Source organism: Mustela putorius, unplaced genomic scaffold, assembly GCF_011764305.1.
Source record: "Mustela putorius furo isolate JIRA1106 unplaced genomic scaffold, ASM1176430v1.1 tig00000228_pilon_pilon_pilon, whole genome shotgun sequence".
Classification (NCBI taxonomy): Eukaryota; Metazoa; Chordata; class Mammalia; order Carnivora; family Mustelidae; genus Mustela; species Mustela putorius.
Genome location: NW_025421322.1, coordinates 23,970,430 through 23,988,370, shown reverse-complemented (window position 1 = coordinate 23,988,370; position 17,941 = coordinate 23,970,430). Strand labels below are relative to the sequence as shown.

Below are 17,941 nucleotides of genomic sequence, written 5' to 3'. Positions count from 1 at the left end.
TTCTCCCACCTCAATATTTAGGTTCTCTGCAGCATCTTTTTTGCCATTAAATTGAGCAACTTTCTTCAGTGCTTTTCAAGGCTTTCTCTAGTTTGCCAGCTATAATCAGCCAGTATGCAGATTCTGAAAAAAACACCTATATGAAGAGTGGCAGACATGTCATCAGAGGCCAGTCCTATTTCCACATTTGAACAATTAGCCTGTTTATGGCATTATTTAATTTTTGTAAACTTATCTTATTGAGTCTCCAGTAAATCCACTACTTTATTATTTGAAAGTGTTTTTCAGAAAGCAATGTCTGATAGTCAAGTACATGTATACTTTATTAGAATAAGAAGCAAGAAATAGAAACCCTTAAAATCTATAGGTTTTCAAAGAGGACATTTAAACATGGTAAATAATAGTTGGAAGTGCAAAGTTAACCCTTTCCAATTTTGTTTTCTTACTTGCTGCAAATGTCTTTCTACTGGTAACATGCAAAATAATGTTCATAACAAAGGGATTGCTTATTCATCACTTTTTAGCCTCTTATTGGTTAGAAACAGAGGTGAACCTGTCCACAAAGTAACCACTTATGGTAAAGAATAGGAAAACACAAGGTTGATGTCAGTTTAATAAATTAAACTGGTGAACATAATTGCTTAAAATAGTAGATACTAAAATGCGTCTTCAAATTTCTCTAAATCCAAGTCCTAGTATTTAAGTATTTGTCTTTTCACTTCACCTATTTATAAGGAATAGAATTCGGTGGAGTAAACTTATAAGTTTGGCAGCTCAAAAATGGCTGCAGAGTTCTGGGCACACCTGGTAAGAAATGAAGACTGATCTCTTCCTCTTGACTCTCCACAAGATCTGATGGATTTGTCTAATGCCATATGGAGGATATTAGCTGTGTCAGCTTCTGAACCCAGACCTTAATAGATTGCCAAGTTTTGCTTCCTGTCTCTTAGAATGTTCGCTTTGGGGAAGGCCAACTGCCATATAAGAAGTCTAAATAACTTGAGACTGCCTTGCTGTGAGGAAGCCCAAGTTAGCTCTCTGGAGAAGCCTTGTGAACAAAGAGATGCTCAACCAGCCCTACCCATTCCAGCCATCCACTGCAGGAAGATATATGAGTGAAAGGGCCTACAGATAATGGTAGGAAAAAAATTATTATTCTCTCTTGTCTCTCTGTTTTGAATCTGCTGGGAATTCTTGCTTGGGGTCTCTAAAATGATGCAATTAGACAATGGAGAGTTTATTGCAGAGGAATAACCAGAATAGTGCAGCAAATCTTTTGTTCTTATGTCCCATAAATAAACAAAACCATAAAATAAAATTTAATATACTGCAGAAATAAACAGGCAATATAAACAGGGCACAGGGATGACTAATCATAGAATGTGCCGTTCTTGAAAGATACAAGGCAATGTAGCAAGTAGAATTTGGTCACTGCTGATAGACAAGGAGAGTTGTCATGACTATGGGCTAGGATTTCGTTGGAATCCATTCTACAACTGAAAGGGGGAAAAAGAGTTTTAATGGACAATAAAATGGGAAGCATTTAAAATATTTCCCAAATTGGAGGTGGAGAACTAAAACTAACTCACAAAGTACAATGTTATTGCCAAGTATTGTGCCCAGTGCTATTGCCATAATGAATCTTAATATACAGTAAACTTGGAAAGTTGGAGCAAGTAATGAGCAAGTTCCCAGCAATCCAATAATCAGAGAAGAATATAGCAATATTTGTTTATGGCCACATCTAGAGAATAACAAATTGAGTTTGTATTTTGATATTCAAAAAATATTGTGTACTTGTAGATAAAGACATAACTCTTACCTAGACCTCCCAAAGATGATCCTACAAGATCTGGTTCTTGCCTCAATTGTTACATTTATCAGCCTAGATGGAATTGTTCTAAGAATAGCTCATATTCCTCATGAAAATTTAAACTACTTGCCATCAGAAATGATATTAGAGAAGCAACATTCAGTACTATTCCTGGCAACTTTTAAGCACTAATTAATCATCTGTTGTCCTGAGATACTTACAAAACAGTCTTCGTCTTAGATTTTCAAAGCGGGATCATGTTTTCATTATAATTTTTCATGTTTCTATTATGTTAATTCCTTTCTTATAAAGGGGGTTTAGTTAATTAACTCGATTCTCTGTGTCTGAGTATTTCATCACCTATTACAACTTTGCAATGCTGGAGGTATTTTATTTTGTTTATTTTATTTCTGTAGTGTTTGCATACCTACTGTATCATATTCCTCCCATCTCTTGTGCTTTTCTCTATCAAGCCATTTTTCATAAAACCCATTTCCATATTTCACAGAAAATATCAATAATTTTCCATTGTACCTTGGGGCCTCAGAAGACAATGAAATCTCATTAGACTGTCTTTCAAAGGTCTTCAAAATCTGGGCATTTTACCTTCTCTAACATTACACCTTTTATGAATGGTATGCAATTAACTTATGCCCTTTATGCTCTTCTTCCCTTACCTTGAGTATACCTTTCTCTGCTTATTTACTGATCTTATTCCCACTACTAGGATTTTACTGTAATGTATCCCACATTATCAGAGTTCTTCTACATATTATTCTTCCTATAATTAAAGCTTCAGATGGTCTTCTTAACTTCTGGAAGTCTATTCTTGCTGATTCTAGGCCTTATTCTTTCTTTGGAGCTGTTTATCTCTATCCAGTTTGTACTGCTCATTTAAAATTTTCCAACTTTAAAAAAAAATTTAAAAATATAAAATTTTCCGACTTTTTTTCATTTACTGTAGATCTCTTTCTAACCGTCAACATGTGGAATAATGATCTTAAAGAGGTTGTTTATTCATTACTTTTTAATCATTTGTAGGTGAGGAGACTCACCTCTCAGCAAAGTTGCCACTTATTGGTGTTCTGATCATTTGCCCTGACATAAATATGGATTGTGACAATGACTTGAGTGACTGTTTATCACACACTAAATCCCACTGAAAAAATGTAAATAAAAACAGCAGGTTTTTATGAATGAAGGGACAGAATTGCAAGGTAAGTATTTGAGAGGCAAACTAGCTATCTGGTAAGACATTTGGATTTATTTAGTGCTTTAAACTCAGAAGGCCATTAAATTCCAAATAGTTTGACAGGCACTGGAATTAAAGCAGAGATCTAGAAAGACTGTCTCTGCTTTCATGTTTAAGAGATTCTGGGAAGAATCAAAGATATAAGACAAATTAAAGCTTGAATACTGAGATCCCAGGAGTAAGTATAGAATGGTCTGCGATTGTAATGTGCCTAGAAACTCTATCATGAGTGCTATTTAAATCAAGATTTGAAAAACAAGGAAAAAATACAATGTAATCTTAAATGAAGAACTGAAAATTATGGGCAGAGAAATAAAATTTAGTCACTCAAGAATAAATGGATTACAGCACTTCAGGGAACACTTAAAGTTGAGTACAGATAGGTACAAATAGCAGGGAAGATACGGAAATGACAGAAGAGTGGAGAAATCTTTTAAAGTCATATATCATGTAGGAGCTCATAATTCTGGATATAGACTTGAGCTTTTACCAAAAAACCCCCCAAAAACAAACACCAACCAACCAACCAACCAACCAAACCAAACATATAGTGTAAAGTCCTGAAAAGATCTTCAAGGAAGAGGTATAATATTTCTGTTTTCAGAATAATCACTCTTGTTGCATTTTGGGAAATCATGTGGATAAGGGTTCAAACTTCATGGTTGGGAGAATATCACGGCGATATAAATGAGAAACACTATTGAGACATATTTGTAGGAGTTGAGGTATAACAGTTGAAATGTTTTAAGTTCTTAATTAGATGATATTTGGGGAGAATTTGAAAAATAAAAATATGGAAAAGAAGCACAAGTAATGCGTTTATTGGATAAATGATGTGTTCATGTGCCATTTCTATAGAAAGTGAGCACTTAAGGGGCAAGTTTGGGGAAAGATGATGTTTGTGAAGCATGTAAAACAAATGTTTTCATAGATTTTTGATTGGGTTTTCTTTTTCATGTTTTCTGTGTGTTTTTTTTTTAAAGATTTTATTTATTTATTTGACAGACAGAGATCAGAAGTAGGCAGAGAGGCAGGCAGAGAGAGAGAAGTGGACGTAGGCTCCCTGCTGAGCAGACAGCCGGATGCAGGACTTGATCCCAGGACCCTGAGATCATGACCTGAGCCGAAGGCAGAGGCTTTAACCCACTGAGCCACCTGGGCGTCCTTTCTTGTGTTTTAACACTAGAAAAGTATAAGATTTATTTTGTTAAATAAATTAATGCATTAATTAAACAATGAAAAAATATGAATTATCAATCATTAAAAAGAGACTCCAAATTTATTATAAGAGTAAACATGATATCCAGAAAAATGGAGGTAAGTTACAGATTTTATATGCTTCAAAATCAGATTATACCATTAAATTTAACAGTGGCAGCAGATCTAGTGGTGGGTCATGAAAAATGAAAGTATTCCAAGATGATAGAAATCAAGACACACAAAATATATGTCATGATATATGAGTATCAGTAAGTCAGGGAAATAAGGAATGCTTTGTTTTATATTACTATTCATACTGGAGCTCGTGTATGTTTCATAATTTTCTGTTAGACATCATGTTTGTGTATTTATAAACTAGCATAAGCTCTCAAGTAAGAACATGGCAAGCGTGTGCCAAATCAAGGACTTTGATCTGTTTGGAAGTATATGATTCCATAACCTTTAGTCTAAATCAATGTTTTCTATGTTAGAAAAAGCAACATCTTTTATGGATGATAAATACTCAGAGTTCCATTTTCTTATTTTACTTATTACTCGCGAATTATGTCTTATAGTTGAGTGCATTGAGTAGATTTACTATAGAACCATGCCCTAGACAAGTTTGATTACTACTTGTTTTCATGGTATTTGTGTCATATCTTAGTCATAATAGTAGAGGTGAAAATGCTTTGTTCATAAATCCACCCATCGAAGCATGGTTCTGCCTCTAGCTCACTGGTATTTGTGGCGAACACACTGGAGTCTGAGAGTTGTCACTGTGTTGAAATTGATGGCATTGTTCTGGTTTATAGTTTTGATCCATGGGAATGGAGACCTTCAGGAGAGCTTCATTTGTTAAATTCATATAATTGCTGGTGACAAACATGGCATTGTCAAGGAGATGTGTATAGCAATGGTGAGCAGGGATGGCTGCTGAAAAGTTTTCCACAAAGTTGCCAGTATTCGTCAGGGTATTTATCAGTGAGATCAAAATGCCTAAAAAACCCTGAAATTTTCCAACATCTCCCACATGTTGTAAAATTTGAGCAAAGGCCATGATGCTTGAATCAGGACAACAGATGAACGATTACTTTACCTGAAAGATATCTCTGCTTTATAAACACATAGCTCTAATAGCAGTTTTTCTTTCAATTAACCAGATATTGAAATATTTATTTCCCACATTGAAAGAGGAAAACTTACATCAACTTTGTTTAAATTGATAGTAAGAGACACTGGTGGGACAATGGATATGGGTTATTCCATTTCACATAGGTAGAAACTTTTAAACACAAGACATCTAGCAATGGGAAAAAATGAATTCTAAAAACTGGCAATTGTTATGTCAATACACAGGTTCTCTTCGGAGATTAGATGTGTCATTAAGTCATTTTTTTCATGTATTTATTCAATAATTCTGATAAATAATCACTAAAGATGACTGCCCTTTATTTTTTCCATCTTTGTACTTACATCAGAAGATGGAGTTAAATTTTTTCCCCCTTGATTGAGGCTCAACTTTAATGCCTTGCCTGACCAACAGAATGTTACACAAATTATATTATGGTACTTTCAAAACTAGATAACTAGAAATATTACACTTTTCACCTGAGTCTCTTGGAAAACTTGTCTGAGAGTAGCCAGCAACCAGCTACAAAACAAAGTTCTACTGCCCTATGACTTCCAAACTCTAAGGATATGTAATCAATTCATGTGGAGGGAGATTCTTGGCCAACTCAAAGCTGGTGTAGTCAGATAGTATGAAGAAGTCTTCCCATGATTCCTACACCACTTCCATATAAAGGCAAACACATGAGAAATCTCAAATGAAAATTATTTTCTGAGGTGCCTGGGTGCCACAGTCAGCTGAATGTCTGATTCTTGGTTTTGGTTCAGGTTGTGATCTCAGGATCATGAGATTTATCCCTGCATCAGACTCCATGTTCAGTGCCATGTCTGCTTAAGATTCTCTCTCCCTCTGCCCCTCTCCTCTCCTCTCTCTCTCAAATAAATAAATATTTGTAAGAAATTATCTTAGAAAAAATCCCAGAAACACAAGAAATAAGAATTCATTTTATGCTATGACATTTTATGTTTAGCTGTTACTCAAAATTAGGAAACTGGGACAATGAACAGTAATCATTTGATGACTGACCAATGTGTGCCAGGAAATTTGCTAGTCACTAGGCATATAGATTAGAGGGAAAAAAATGACATTACCTTGACTCACAAATTTTACCATCAGAAGAGACAGATTTTATTTATTTTTCATGCAAACTTTCTCTATTGTGGGCATTTTCAAACATAAAACCTTAAAAGAGTACAGTGTGCAATAATGTATACTTCAGCTTCAGTAATTATCAACACATGGCCAATGTAGTCACCTCTGTTGCTACTTTTCTCTTCCTCTGCTCTATGCTGCAATATTTTATAGTCAATCTCAGACATTTTATGATTTTATCTGTAAATATTTAAGAGAGGTTAAAATTTGAATAAGTAAGAACAAATAGTTGTGCTAGTAAATTATGTTTTATGTAATAAAAGCAAGGAACGCAAATAGACAAGAAAACAAGGAGAGAAAAGGAAATTGTCATAGTACGGAAAGCCACATTGTTGCAGCAAAATATAAATTGAGATTTGATGAGTCTGCAAAAATGATGAATGGGAGTAAGAGAGTTGAAATGCAAAAAGAAAAACATGGGTTGGTTGCATGGGGAGTGTTAGTGTTTGGGGAGAGGTTGTCACTGAAGTGTCATATCATAGGTGGACTTGAGACTGGATTCCCACTATCTGCTTATAGTCAACACTGTGTTGATGATCATAGCTAGTGCAATTAGGTAAAAATGAAAATATAAGTAAGAGGCAAGGATTTTTTTATAATGACAAAATGTTTAATATATTATTTAATTATAACAACTATAAACATATATGTGCCCTAAAACAGAAACAAACCTGAGTATATAGAAGGAAAAAGTGACACACTGGAAGGGAGGGAAATTTCAATCAACAGGAATAGATATTAATACTCAGCTTTCAGTAATAGATGTAATAGGCTGAAGATTAACAAGGAAATAGAACACTTGAAAAATGACATCCACATACCTGAACATTCTACAGATGTCTATACAGTGGACATCTGTAGAACACTCCACACAGCAACAGCAGACAAACATATTATCTCCAACGTGCATGAAACACCCATCAGATAGATCATATGCTAGTACATGAAACCAGACTCAAATTGAAGAGGGCTGAAATCTTACAAAGTATATTTTTCAATCACAGTGACATGAAATTGGAAATTAAAAACACATATGGTTAATTCCCAAGTATCTGGAAACTCAACAATATCCTCTTAAAAAATGTTTCAAAGAAACTATCACAATGGGAATTAGAAAATACTTTTCTACAACTTAGAATGACACAGTGGGAAATTTGTAGCTTTAAGTGCTTGCATTCAAGAGAAGAAAGATCTCAAATCAACAAGTTGAAGTTTTACTTTGGGACATTGGAAGCGGAGGGGAAAATTAAACCCAAAGCAAGCAGAGGGAAAGAAAGAATGAGACTAGAGCAGAAAATAAAGAATCAGAGAATAGACCGACAGCAGAGAGAATCAACCAAAGCAAAAGTTAACCCCTCTGAAAACAATTCTCAATACTGACAAACCTGTAGCTAGACTGGCAAAAAAAAAAAAAGTCAAATTACTAAAATCAGAAATTAAAGGAGCATTATTATCAACTTTAGAGAAATAAAAGATCATAAGGGATCATTATGAAGAATCAGGGAATCATTGTTGGCATTTGTATGCCAACAAATTAGATCATGGATGAAATGAACAAATTTCAAGAAAGATCCAAGAATATGAACATGAAACACATTTAGTTCTTAGTTTTATATGAGGGTGCCCATGAGACAAGCCAGATAAAGTTGTTTTCATTCCCTCTGGCAAAAAGAAAATTTTCTCTGATAGGAACATAGACAACAGCCTACGTTTTTTTGTTTTTGTTTTCATTCTCCCTCTCCCTAATGACTTAAAAAAAAAAAAGTCCGACATCTTGAATCTTTAAAATAGAATATTAGTGTAATATTAGTGTGATATTCTCCTGTAAAGTGCAAAATAAAATACCTCACATCAACCGAGAACTAAAAATAGATCACACACTCATTTTATACTGATCTTAAATATTTTAACAGCTCTTCTTTTATTAATACCCCTTCTAATTTTTGTTATGAAACAAACAAACCTGAAGAACTGAAATGTCCTGTATTTCCTAATGATGTGACCACAGGCAGAGTATTTGAACTGCAGAATCATAGTTGCCTGGGTTCCAGCTCTGGGAGACATCCTGAAGAATAAACCAGTCCTCTGATTTTGCCAGTGAAGGGATTAAGGTTCACACACATTAGGCATGCCACTTTGCATGGAAGAATGACTTCCCACTTACATTGGTCTGCCTGTGCAGTTAGGTGTCTGTGCTGTGACTGCTCCAGCAGCAGTTGATGCAGACAAGAGTAGGAACTTTCTCACAGGGACAAGATGGCCTTCTCTTTGGCTTCTAGACCTGTTGAAACTTTGGGTATTTTGAGTATCTTTATGGGCAGTTTAACTTCTCAAATACTGCAAATACATACATTAAGGATTTAAATTCAAAGGGCAAGTCAACAAAATGCAATATATACATATTACTATTACTAGATGTTTCCAGGTTCATAATTTCAGTGGACAACCCATTGGCTGGAATGGGATAACAAATCCATTGGTGGAGAGCCCATTGGTTGGAATCTGAAAGATCTAGGTGTAAAAACTATAAACATCAGATTTAACTAGATTGTGTTTTTATTTGTGACCTTTTTTGGATCCCTTATTTCACATTCTAACTAGTCATATTTGGAAACGGTTTCATTACTTAATATGAGCTATTGTTTTTTACTGTACTTCCAAAAATCATCTCAGTAATTATCCCTGAGTCACGGAAGAGTAGCTGCATGCTAGTTAATCATTTCCCCCTTATCTAGGTATCTTTTTTTACTGAGATATAATTGGCATATAACATTATATTAGTTATATACATACACATATTGCAAAATGGTCACCATAGTAAGTCTAATCAACATTCATCACCACACACAGTTACAATTTTTTTCTTGTACTGAGAACCTTCCAGATCTACTCTTTTAGCAACTTTCAAATATACCAGAGTATCATTAACTAAAGTCATCATGCTGCTTGTTAGATCCCTGGACTTATTTATTTTATAACTGGAAGTTTTACTTTTTGACCACCTTGACCCATTTTACCCAGCCTGCTTCCAGAAACAGCTAATCTGAATTAAAAGAAAATTTTTTAAAATTTTAAACTTTTAAAATTTTTTTAGGTTCCACATACAAGTGAGATCATATGGTATTTGTCTTTCTCTTTCTGGCTTATTTCACTTAGTATAAAGGCTTCAAAGTCCACCCATGTTGTTGCATCTATATTAGTGTTCTAGTCCTCTTGATTCATAATCTCAAAAATTTATGGCCCGGCAGGCTCACCTGGCTCCCTTGGGTCTGTTTCATCCAGGGTTTGCAATTCCTTCAGTGAGAAGTTGTGCTTTCCTTTTTTATTAGGTTCAACACTTTGACACTTAAACATGATGAGGGTTGGCCCTAGTTACTGGTTTGATGTAATTGAGTTAAGCAAATATTAAGGGGATTAAGCACTGTTTTTATTCACAACTTCTCTTGCATAGTATTCAGGTAATGGTGGGGAATGTGTTGGTATAAGCTAACAGAGGTGAGTGCGCATAATAAAGAGTCTGACTAGTTTTTGATGTTTGCTGAGTTTTGAGTTCCAAATTCCACACTCTTTCCCTCTGGTCTCCATCTTGGTCAGGTGATGATAATGCCCAAGTGCTTTTTGATGCTGCTGGTGGAAAGTTCATACCGTTCTCAGGAAGCCTCCTCCTAGCCCAACCCTATAAATGCCATAAAAACCCCAAGCCATTCTTCTTTCCAAAGCCATTTTTGGACTTTCTTTGGAACTGCACTGCTTTCTGTAGAAAATCTCAGTGGATGAACAATAAACCTTCTCATATCTTCTTGATGTTTGAGTGATGTCATCAGTATTGATTTTCAAACTAAATTTTGGTTGAAGGTCCATCCCAACTCTGCAGTATAGTTATAACAAGTGGGCCACTTCTGCAGACTCAGAAGTTCTCATTCTAGACATTCAGGAGAATTCATACATCTAATTACATCCCAAGTCTCATGATCCCTCTTCTCCATTAGGATACTTATTTTGATGTAGGAGACTTGACCAAGATAGCAAATCAGCTTTCTTTAAACGTTTACAAATGTCATCACTCTTAGATAAGATTCTGTACCTAGTCTTAGCTGTATATGCCCTCAGGCTATAAATTATAACGGTCTCTTATTTATTTCTTTGATAAAGGTCTTTTAAATACTAGAGGGCAACTGTCTGATTTTCATACTTTGCCTTAAGTTAGTAATTGACCAACATGCATAATCATTTTCTCTATTCTTAACATCAAAATCATTGGCAGTCATCTGTTACCATAGACCTTACAGTCAAGTCAAAGTGTTTTCCATTGGTATCACCACAGTTGAGAATTTTAGCAATTTTAAGGCTAGAGCATGCTAAGGGCTATTGATACCCTACCTCTTACCAGTAATTGGTTCCTCCTTTCCATCTCAACAGTAAGTAATCCAAACAGAGAATCTTATCATTAGGGTCTGCTGCTTGGGATCATTCTTGGTATCAAGTATTTTAGATTGGCTTCTCCTAAAAGCAGATTCTGACCATGGACAGAAATGATTTTTTAAAAAAATTCTCTCAGAAAAAAACAGTAGGCATTGGGAAGCATGATAGAGAAAGAATTCAAGCAAGGGTTTAATTTCAGGTGAAATTTCAGATTCTGTTCCAAATGGAGCTATAGATTATAAAGATTTTATTTATTTATTTATTTTTAATTAAAATTTTTTTAAAGATTATATTTGTGAGAGTGCTCAAAAGAACAGGAACAGAAGTGGAGCTCAATCCCACGACACTGGAATTATGACCGGAGCCAAAGGTAGACACTTAACCTGCTGAGCCATCTGGGTGACTGTCTCTTCTTTTTAAAGATTTTATTTACATATTAAGATATTATTAATTTTAGAGAATGTGAGCAGTGGGGGAGGGGCAGAGAGAGAGAGGATCTCAAACAGACTTCACACTGAGTGTGGAGCCTGAAGTGGGGCTGGCCCCATGATCCTGAGATCATGACCTGAGCCAAAAGTAAGAATCTGATGCATAACTGACTGAGCCACCCAGGCACTCCTAGAGCTATAGATTATAAGTTACACCTGAGAATACTGTCTGCATTGAAACTGCTGGGCTTTTGGGTTTTTTTAGCTCTTAGATTCAGGAAACATTACGTGTGTGTTGGGGGTGTGGATAAAATTTCTAGGTACTTCTAGATTTCCAAACCTGAAAGATAACTTGAGTGCCCAAAAGAAATCTTCTGGAAGCCCAGGTGAGAGAAGAAAACATGCAGAACATGGGTGATTGGCCTATGTAGCTAATAAAGAATCTGAAGGAATAGAACACTGATATTGTCTGTTACAGTGGTTCTTATTGAACTATTCCCATATGATACCAGGAATGTGGTCCTTCTTACATACTTCATTATCAGCAATTTAGCAGGAGACTCCCAAACTAGGGTGACAATGATAAGATAGTATGAGCATCATTCTACCATCACAAAACCTCATTCTGCTAAAAATATATGGAAATTTTCTGCTCTGTATTTTATTTTTATTTTCAGATTACGGTTTTCCTATTTAAGGTCTCATCTACCTTCCTAGCTTCTTGCCATTTGTATTTCATACAGTTAATTTGTTGTTATCTAACTGTTATTATGTATATCAACAAATTTATTGACTTTTTAAAAATTTTTATTTTTTAAAAATTTTACTAATTCAGTTAGTCACCATAAAATACATCATTAGTTTTGATAGTGTTCCAAAATTCATCGTTTATGCAAAACACCCAGTGCTCCATGAAATATGTGCCCTCCTTAATACCCACCACCAGGCTCACCCATCCTCCCACAACCCTCCCCTCTAAAGCCCTCACTTTGTTTCTGAGTCCACAGTCTCTCATGGTTTGTCTCCCCCTCCTACTTCCCCCCCTTTCCTTTTCCTTTCCTTCTCCTAATGTCCTCCCTGTTATTCCTTGTGTTCCACAAGTAAGTGAAACCATATGATGATTGACTTTCTCTGCTTGACTTATTTCACTCAGCATAGTCTCTTCCAGTCCCATCCATGCTGAAGCAAAAGTTGGGTATTTATCCTTTCTGATGACTGACTAATATTCCATTGTATATATGTACCACATCTTCTTTATCCATTCATCTGTTAAAGGTCATCTTGGCTTTTCCCCCAGTTTGGCTATTGTGGACATTGCTTGTATGAACATTGGGGTACATATGACCCTTCTTTTCACTACATCTGTATCTTTGGGGTAAATACCCAGTAGTGCAATTACCTGGTCATAGAGTAGCTCTATTTTTAATTTTTTGAGGAATCTTCACACTGTTTTCCAAAGTGTCTGCACCAACTTGCATTCCCACCAACAATGTCAGAGGTTCCTCTTTCTCCACATTCTCTCCAACTTTTGTTGTTTCCTGCCTTGTTAATTTTTGCCATTCTAACTGGTGTAAGGTGGTATCTTAATGTGATTTTGGTTTGAATTTCCCTGATGGCTAATGATGATGAACATTTTTTATGTGTCTGCTAGCCTTTTGTATATCTTCATTGGAGAAGTGTCTGTTCATGTCTTCTGCCCATTTTTTGACTTGTTTATCTGTTCTTTGGGTGTTGAGTTTGAGAAGTTCTTTATAGATCTTGGATATCATCCCTTTGTAGTGTCATTTGCAAATATCTTCTCCCATTCTGTGGGTTGCCTCTTTGTTTTGTTGACTGTTTCCTTTGCTGTGCAGAAGTTTTTTATCTTAATGAAGTCCCCAAAGTTTGTTTTTGCTTTTGTTTCACTTGCCTTTAGAGATATGTCTTGAAAGAAGTTGCTGCGGCTGATGAAAGAGGTTACTGCCTATGTTTCTGTTGCTAGTCCATAATAGTCCATAATCATACTCTGTAATACTGAATCATTCCTTCAAATACTGTGGCAAGACTCTAATTAACACAGATATAGTCTGCCCTTCCTGTTTACATCATGAGTCTCGTTATCTGTGTCAGGATACTTCCTATTCACATGAATATACTGAATGTTATACTGACTCGTCTTTGGCTAGCTACAATTAATGTATAGAAGGTATCTTATGTGTCAGGTGTTGGAAATGCAACAGTGAACAAAATAGTCATTGGTTAAAAAATTAACCAATGGTAGTTAATTTTATGTAAATGTATCAACTTGACCAGGATGAAGGATGCCCAAATAGCTGGCAAAATAGTATTTCTGGTGTGTCTGTGAGGGTGCCTTTAGAAGAGATTGGAATTTGGATCGGTAGACTGAGTAAAGAAGAATGACCTCACCAGTGTGGGTGGGCATCATCCAATCCATTGAGGACCTAATCAGAACAAAAAAGTAGAAGAATGGCAAATTTACTCTCTCTGGTTGAGCTGAGGCTTCTTCTTCTCTTGTTCTGGTTCTTGAGTTTTCAGAATGAGATTAGGATTTACACCATTGGCTACTCCATCTCCGCTGGCCAATATTCATTTCTTCAACTGCATATCGAATTACACCACTGGTTTTCTTGATTCTTCATTTGCAGATGTCAAATCATGGGGAATTCTCTGCCTCTATAACTGTATGAGCCAATCCCTGTAATCAATTTCTTTTCCTCCCCCACTTTCATCTTCTCCACCAGCCCCTCTAAACATATATTGATAGAGATTTGCTACAGAACGCCTATCTGTATCTATCTTCCACTGGAGGACCTTGACTAATCTGATGTAGTCAAGTAGTTTTTGGAAATTATTTGTGCACTCAGTCTCTAGACCTAAAGTAGAAAATGGTCATAATTTGGAGATTCTGATTTCTCCAGCAGTGACAAAGGTTGAGAGCCAAAGACATTACAAGGAAAGAAAATTTATGTTTTTGAAACCCTTTTATTTGATTCAAAGCTAACCCTGTGTTGAAGGTGTCCTTAAAATGTCTATCAGGTTATCAGAATTGTTACACAGCAGCGAATTTTGTGTATTATTCAGTTTTCTTTATGATGTTTCATGTGTGTATTTGAAAACATTTTTGTTTTTAGTCCTTAGATATTTGAATTAAGAGTAGACATATTTGTACATAATAACATAAAATTCTGAATTTTGAGTAAGGCAATAATGGATTCAGTTTATGTACTGTTTCCTTTGAATATAGATTGTGTGTGTTGTGTGTGTGTGTGTGTGTGAGAGAGAGAGAGAGAGAGAGAGAGAGACTAGAACTGCAAACACTGGTGACTAGAAGTGGACTTTGGTAGAAATTTAAAATGTTTTCAGTAGTCTGGTTCTGGTCTACATCTGGATAAACCTGATGCTTTGATGGCCATATGAATCTTTGTGAGCTATCTTTTTAAGATTAATTTTAACATTATTATTTTTTTATTATTATTATTTTTTACTTTGAAATGTGGTATTTCACTATGCTTTTGCAAGATGTTAGTATTGATAGAGACTGGTACAGGATATAAAGGATCATTCTGTATCATTTGTTATAACTTCATGTGAATTTGCAAGTAGTGTTGACATTAATACAATGAAGATACAGAATATTCCCTCACCACAAGAATTCCTCATGTTACACTTTTACAGCCCATTCACTTTTATCATGCATCCATCCTTTCCTTAACCTATGGCAACCAGTAATCTGTTCTCTATTTCTATAATTTTGATATCTTAAGGATGTTATATAAATAGAATCACAGTGTATGCAATCCTTTGAGTTTGGGTTTTTTTTTTTTTATTCAGTATAATTCTCTGAAGATTCTCCTAGCTTTAATTATATCAATAGTTTTTTTTAATCCCTTAATATTCTAAGGTATGGAAGTACCACATTATGTTTAACAATTTATGTGGTAGAGGTCATCTGTTTTGTTTCCACTTTGGAACAATTATGAGTAACACTACCATGAACATTTGTGTACATGTTTTTGTGTGAATCTAATTTTTTTTATTTTATTGGGAATCATGGAAAAATGGTTGTTGCCAAATGACTGGCAATTTCTGGATCATATGGTAGCTGCATATTTAGTTTGTTAATAAATTGGTGAATAAATTGCTAAATATTTTTCAGAATGACTATACAATTTTAAAGTCCTACCAGCAATATGAATGACCCATTTTCTCCACATTTTATCGGTCTTTGGTGCTGCCATTATTTTTTATTTTAGCTATTCAGATAGATGCATATTTATATTCACTGGAGCTTTAATTTGCATTTCCCTGTTGGCTAATCATGTTGAAATATTTAATATTAAAATATCTCCATGTAATTATTTGAGAGTTTGTGTGAGTTTTGAGAGTTCTTTATACCTTCTAGATCCTAGTCCTCTGTCAGAGAAACTATTTGTAAACCACATATCTGAGTTTGTAGCTTGTGCCCTGTGAAGTTAAAATTAAAGACATCACAAACTCCTGTACTTCTCATTTGCTAGATAAATGGCTGGACTTCAGCTTGCTTACTTGTAAATAGGTAGAATTACACCTTTATATTCTTTTTTTTTTTTTAAGATCTTATTTGTTTTACACAGAGATATCAGAAGTAGGCAGAGCAGCAGACAGAGAGGCAGGAGGAAGAAGGCTCCCCCACTGAGCAGAGAGCCTAATGTGGGGCTCCATCCCAGGACCCTGAGATCATGACCTGAGCCGAAGGCAGAGGCTTAACCCACTGAGCCACCCAGGTGCCCCTGCACCTTTATATTCTTATAAGTTAAACAGAAAAAAGATCAGAATCTATCATAATGTAAGCATTCAGTAAATGTTATTTATATTCTCTATAAAAGAATTATAATAAAATTAAAATGTGGTTTTGAAAGTTAACAAAAGTCAATCCATCCAAGCAAAACTACCAAAATTCCTTTGGAATAAAAATGTAGCTGTCAAAGAAGTTCAGCAAAGTGAAAATTTGGTACTCCACAAACTCAAACACAGGTTGTACAGTCACTCTGGCAAACAGTATGGAGGTACCTCAAAGAGTTAAAAATAGAGCTACCCTACAACCTAGCAACTGCACTACTAGGTATTTACCCAAAGAATACAAATATTGTGATCAAAAGGGGCACATGCACCCTGATGTTCATAGTAGCAATGTCCACAATTGCCAAATTATGGAAAGAGCCCAGATGTCCATCAACAGAATGAACGGATAAAGACAATGTGGTGTATGTGTGGGTGTGTGTTTGTGTGTGTGTGTGTAATACATATATTTAAAACTTAATGCTTTTTGGTACATATGTATTCTTTTGTAATTCTATAAATTGTTGGAATACTGTCTAAATTTACAGCTTTCTATGCTCTACTTTCTCTTTCCTGTCAATATCTATTCACTTCCTACTTTGAGTGATACAAGCATGAAAACACTTCCAATTCCTCCCTGTACTTTTCTTTGTACTTAACCAAAGAGTTGTGATTTCTTAAAATATTATTATATTTTCTATGGATTGCATTACATTCTTATATATTTTAACAAAATAGATTATTATCAAATAGTGATGAGTATCACAGAAGGGAATTAATCATGCTACAAATACCTATGTTTTTGACTGAATCCTAAATCACATACGTATGTGAATAAATCACATATGCAAAGAAGTGAATAAAATAGCTTAGCTAAATTACATGAAATATAATAATAATACTTGATATTATGAATTAATGCCATAAACTTCATGCTTTAGTAGGTGTGTACTATTATCACTACTTTTTTTGTAGCTATGGAAGATAATACTTTCCAAGGTTATCCAGCTCGAAACTGGCAAGGCCAGGATTCAAAGGCAGGCAGTCTCAAGGGAAAACCACTAACCAGAAATAGATATTGGTATCTGTCCCCATTCATTCAAGTCTCTGCTCAAGTTTTGCTTTGTACAAGAGGCATTCTAGATCTAAGTCCCATTGTCCCCTAATGCTGTCTATCTTCTTAAGACTTATATTTATTGTAAACTGTATTACCACCAAACACACTATATTTATGTCTTTGCCCATCCACTACTTCTTTTAGAACTTGAGCTTTGCAGGAGCTAGGAACTCAACTCTATTATTGTCAACCATTTCCAGAGTGCTTAGAATAGGACCTGGCTAATTGCATGCATTATTTTTGAGCATTGATTTAACTTCATGGACCAACATGAACACTACTTCACTGTTACCAGAATTAATGAGCGCGTTGACATGATTGTGGGCCAGGATTTGTTTGGCTATTGAGACTCTTCATTTTCATTTAAGTCTTAGAATGACTCTAGTCTAATAGAAGGATGGAAATATTTACTGCATCCAGTTGTTAGATTTTGTTGTGCATAAATAAGACCAAATTTGCAGATTATAACAATCCTTGAAAACTGATTTCAGAGATATTGGTGTAAGAAATCTTGAACTGGGAAGGTTGAGGCATCTTAGATGCTCAGTATCTCAAAGAGCAAATACACCAGAACATCAGGGGCTCTGGCCAAATCTAGGGGAAAACAGTC

General features: G+C 35.2%; 1 long non-coding RNA gene across 1 annotated transcript in view; it reads left to right on the top strand.

The window, feature by feature from the left end:
• Positions 1-830: 830 nt before the first annotated feature.
• Positions 831-17,941, top strand: part of LOC101673533 — a 220,991-nt gene continuing 203,880 nt past the window's right edge. Inside the window, exon 1 of the long non-coding RNA XR_006606156.1 lies at positions 831-1,137. This is a non-coding gene — a long non-coding RNA (uncharacterized LOC101673533). The remainder of the gene's footprint in view (positions 1,138-17,941) is intronic.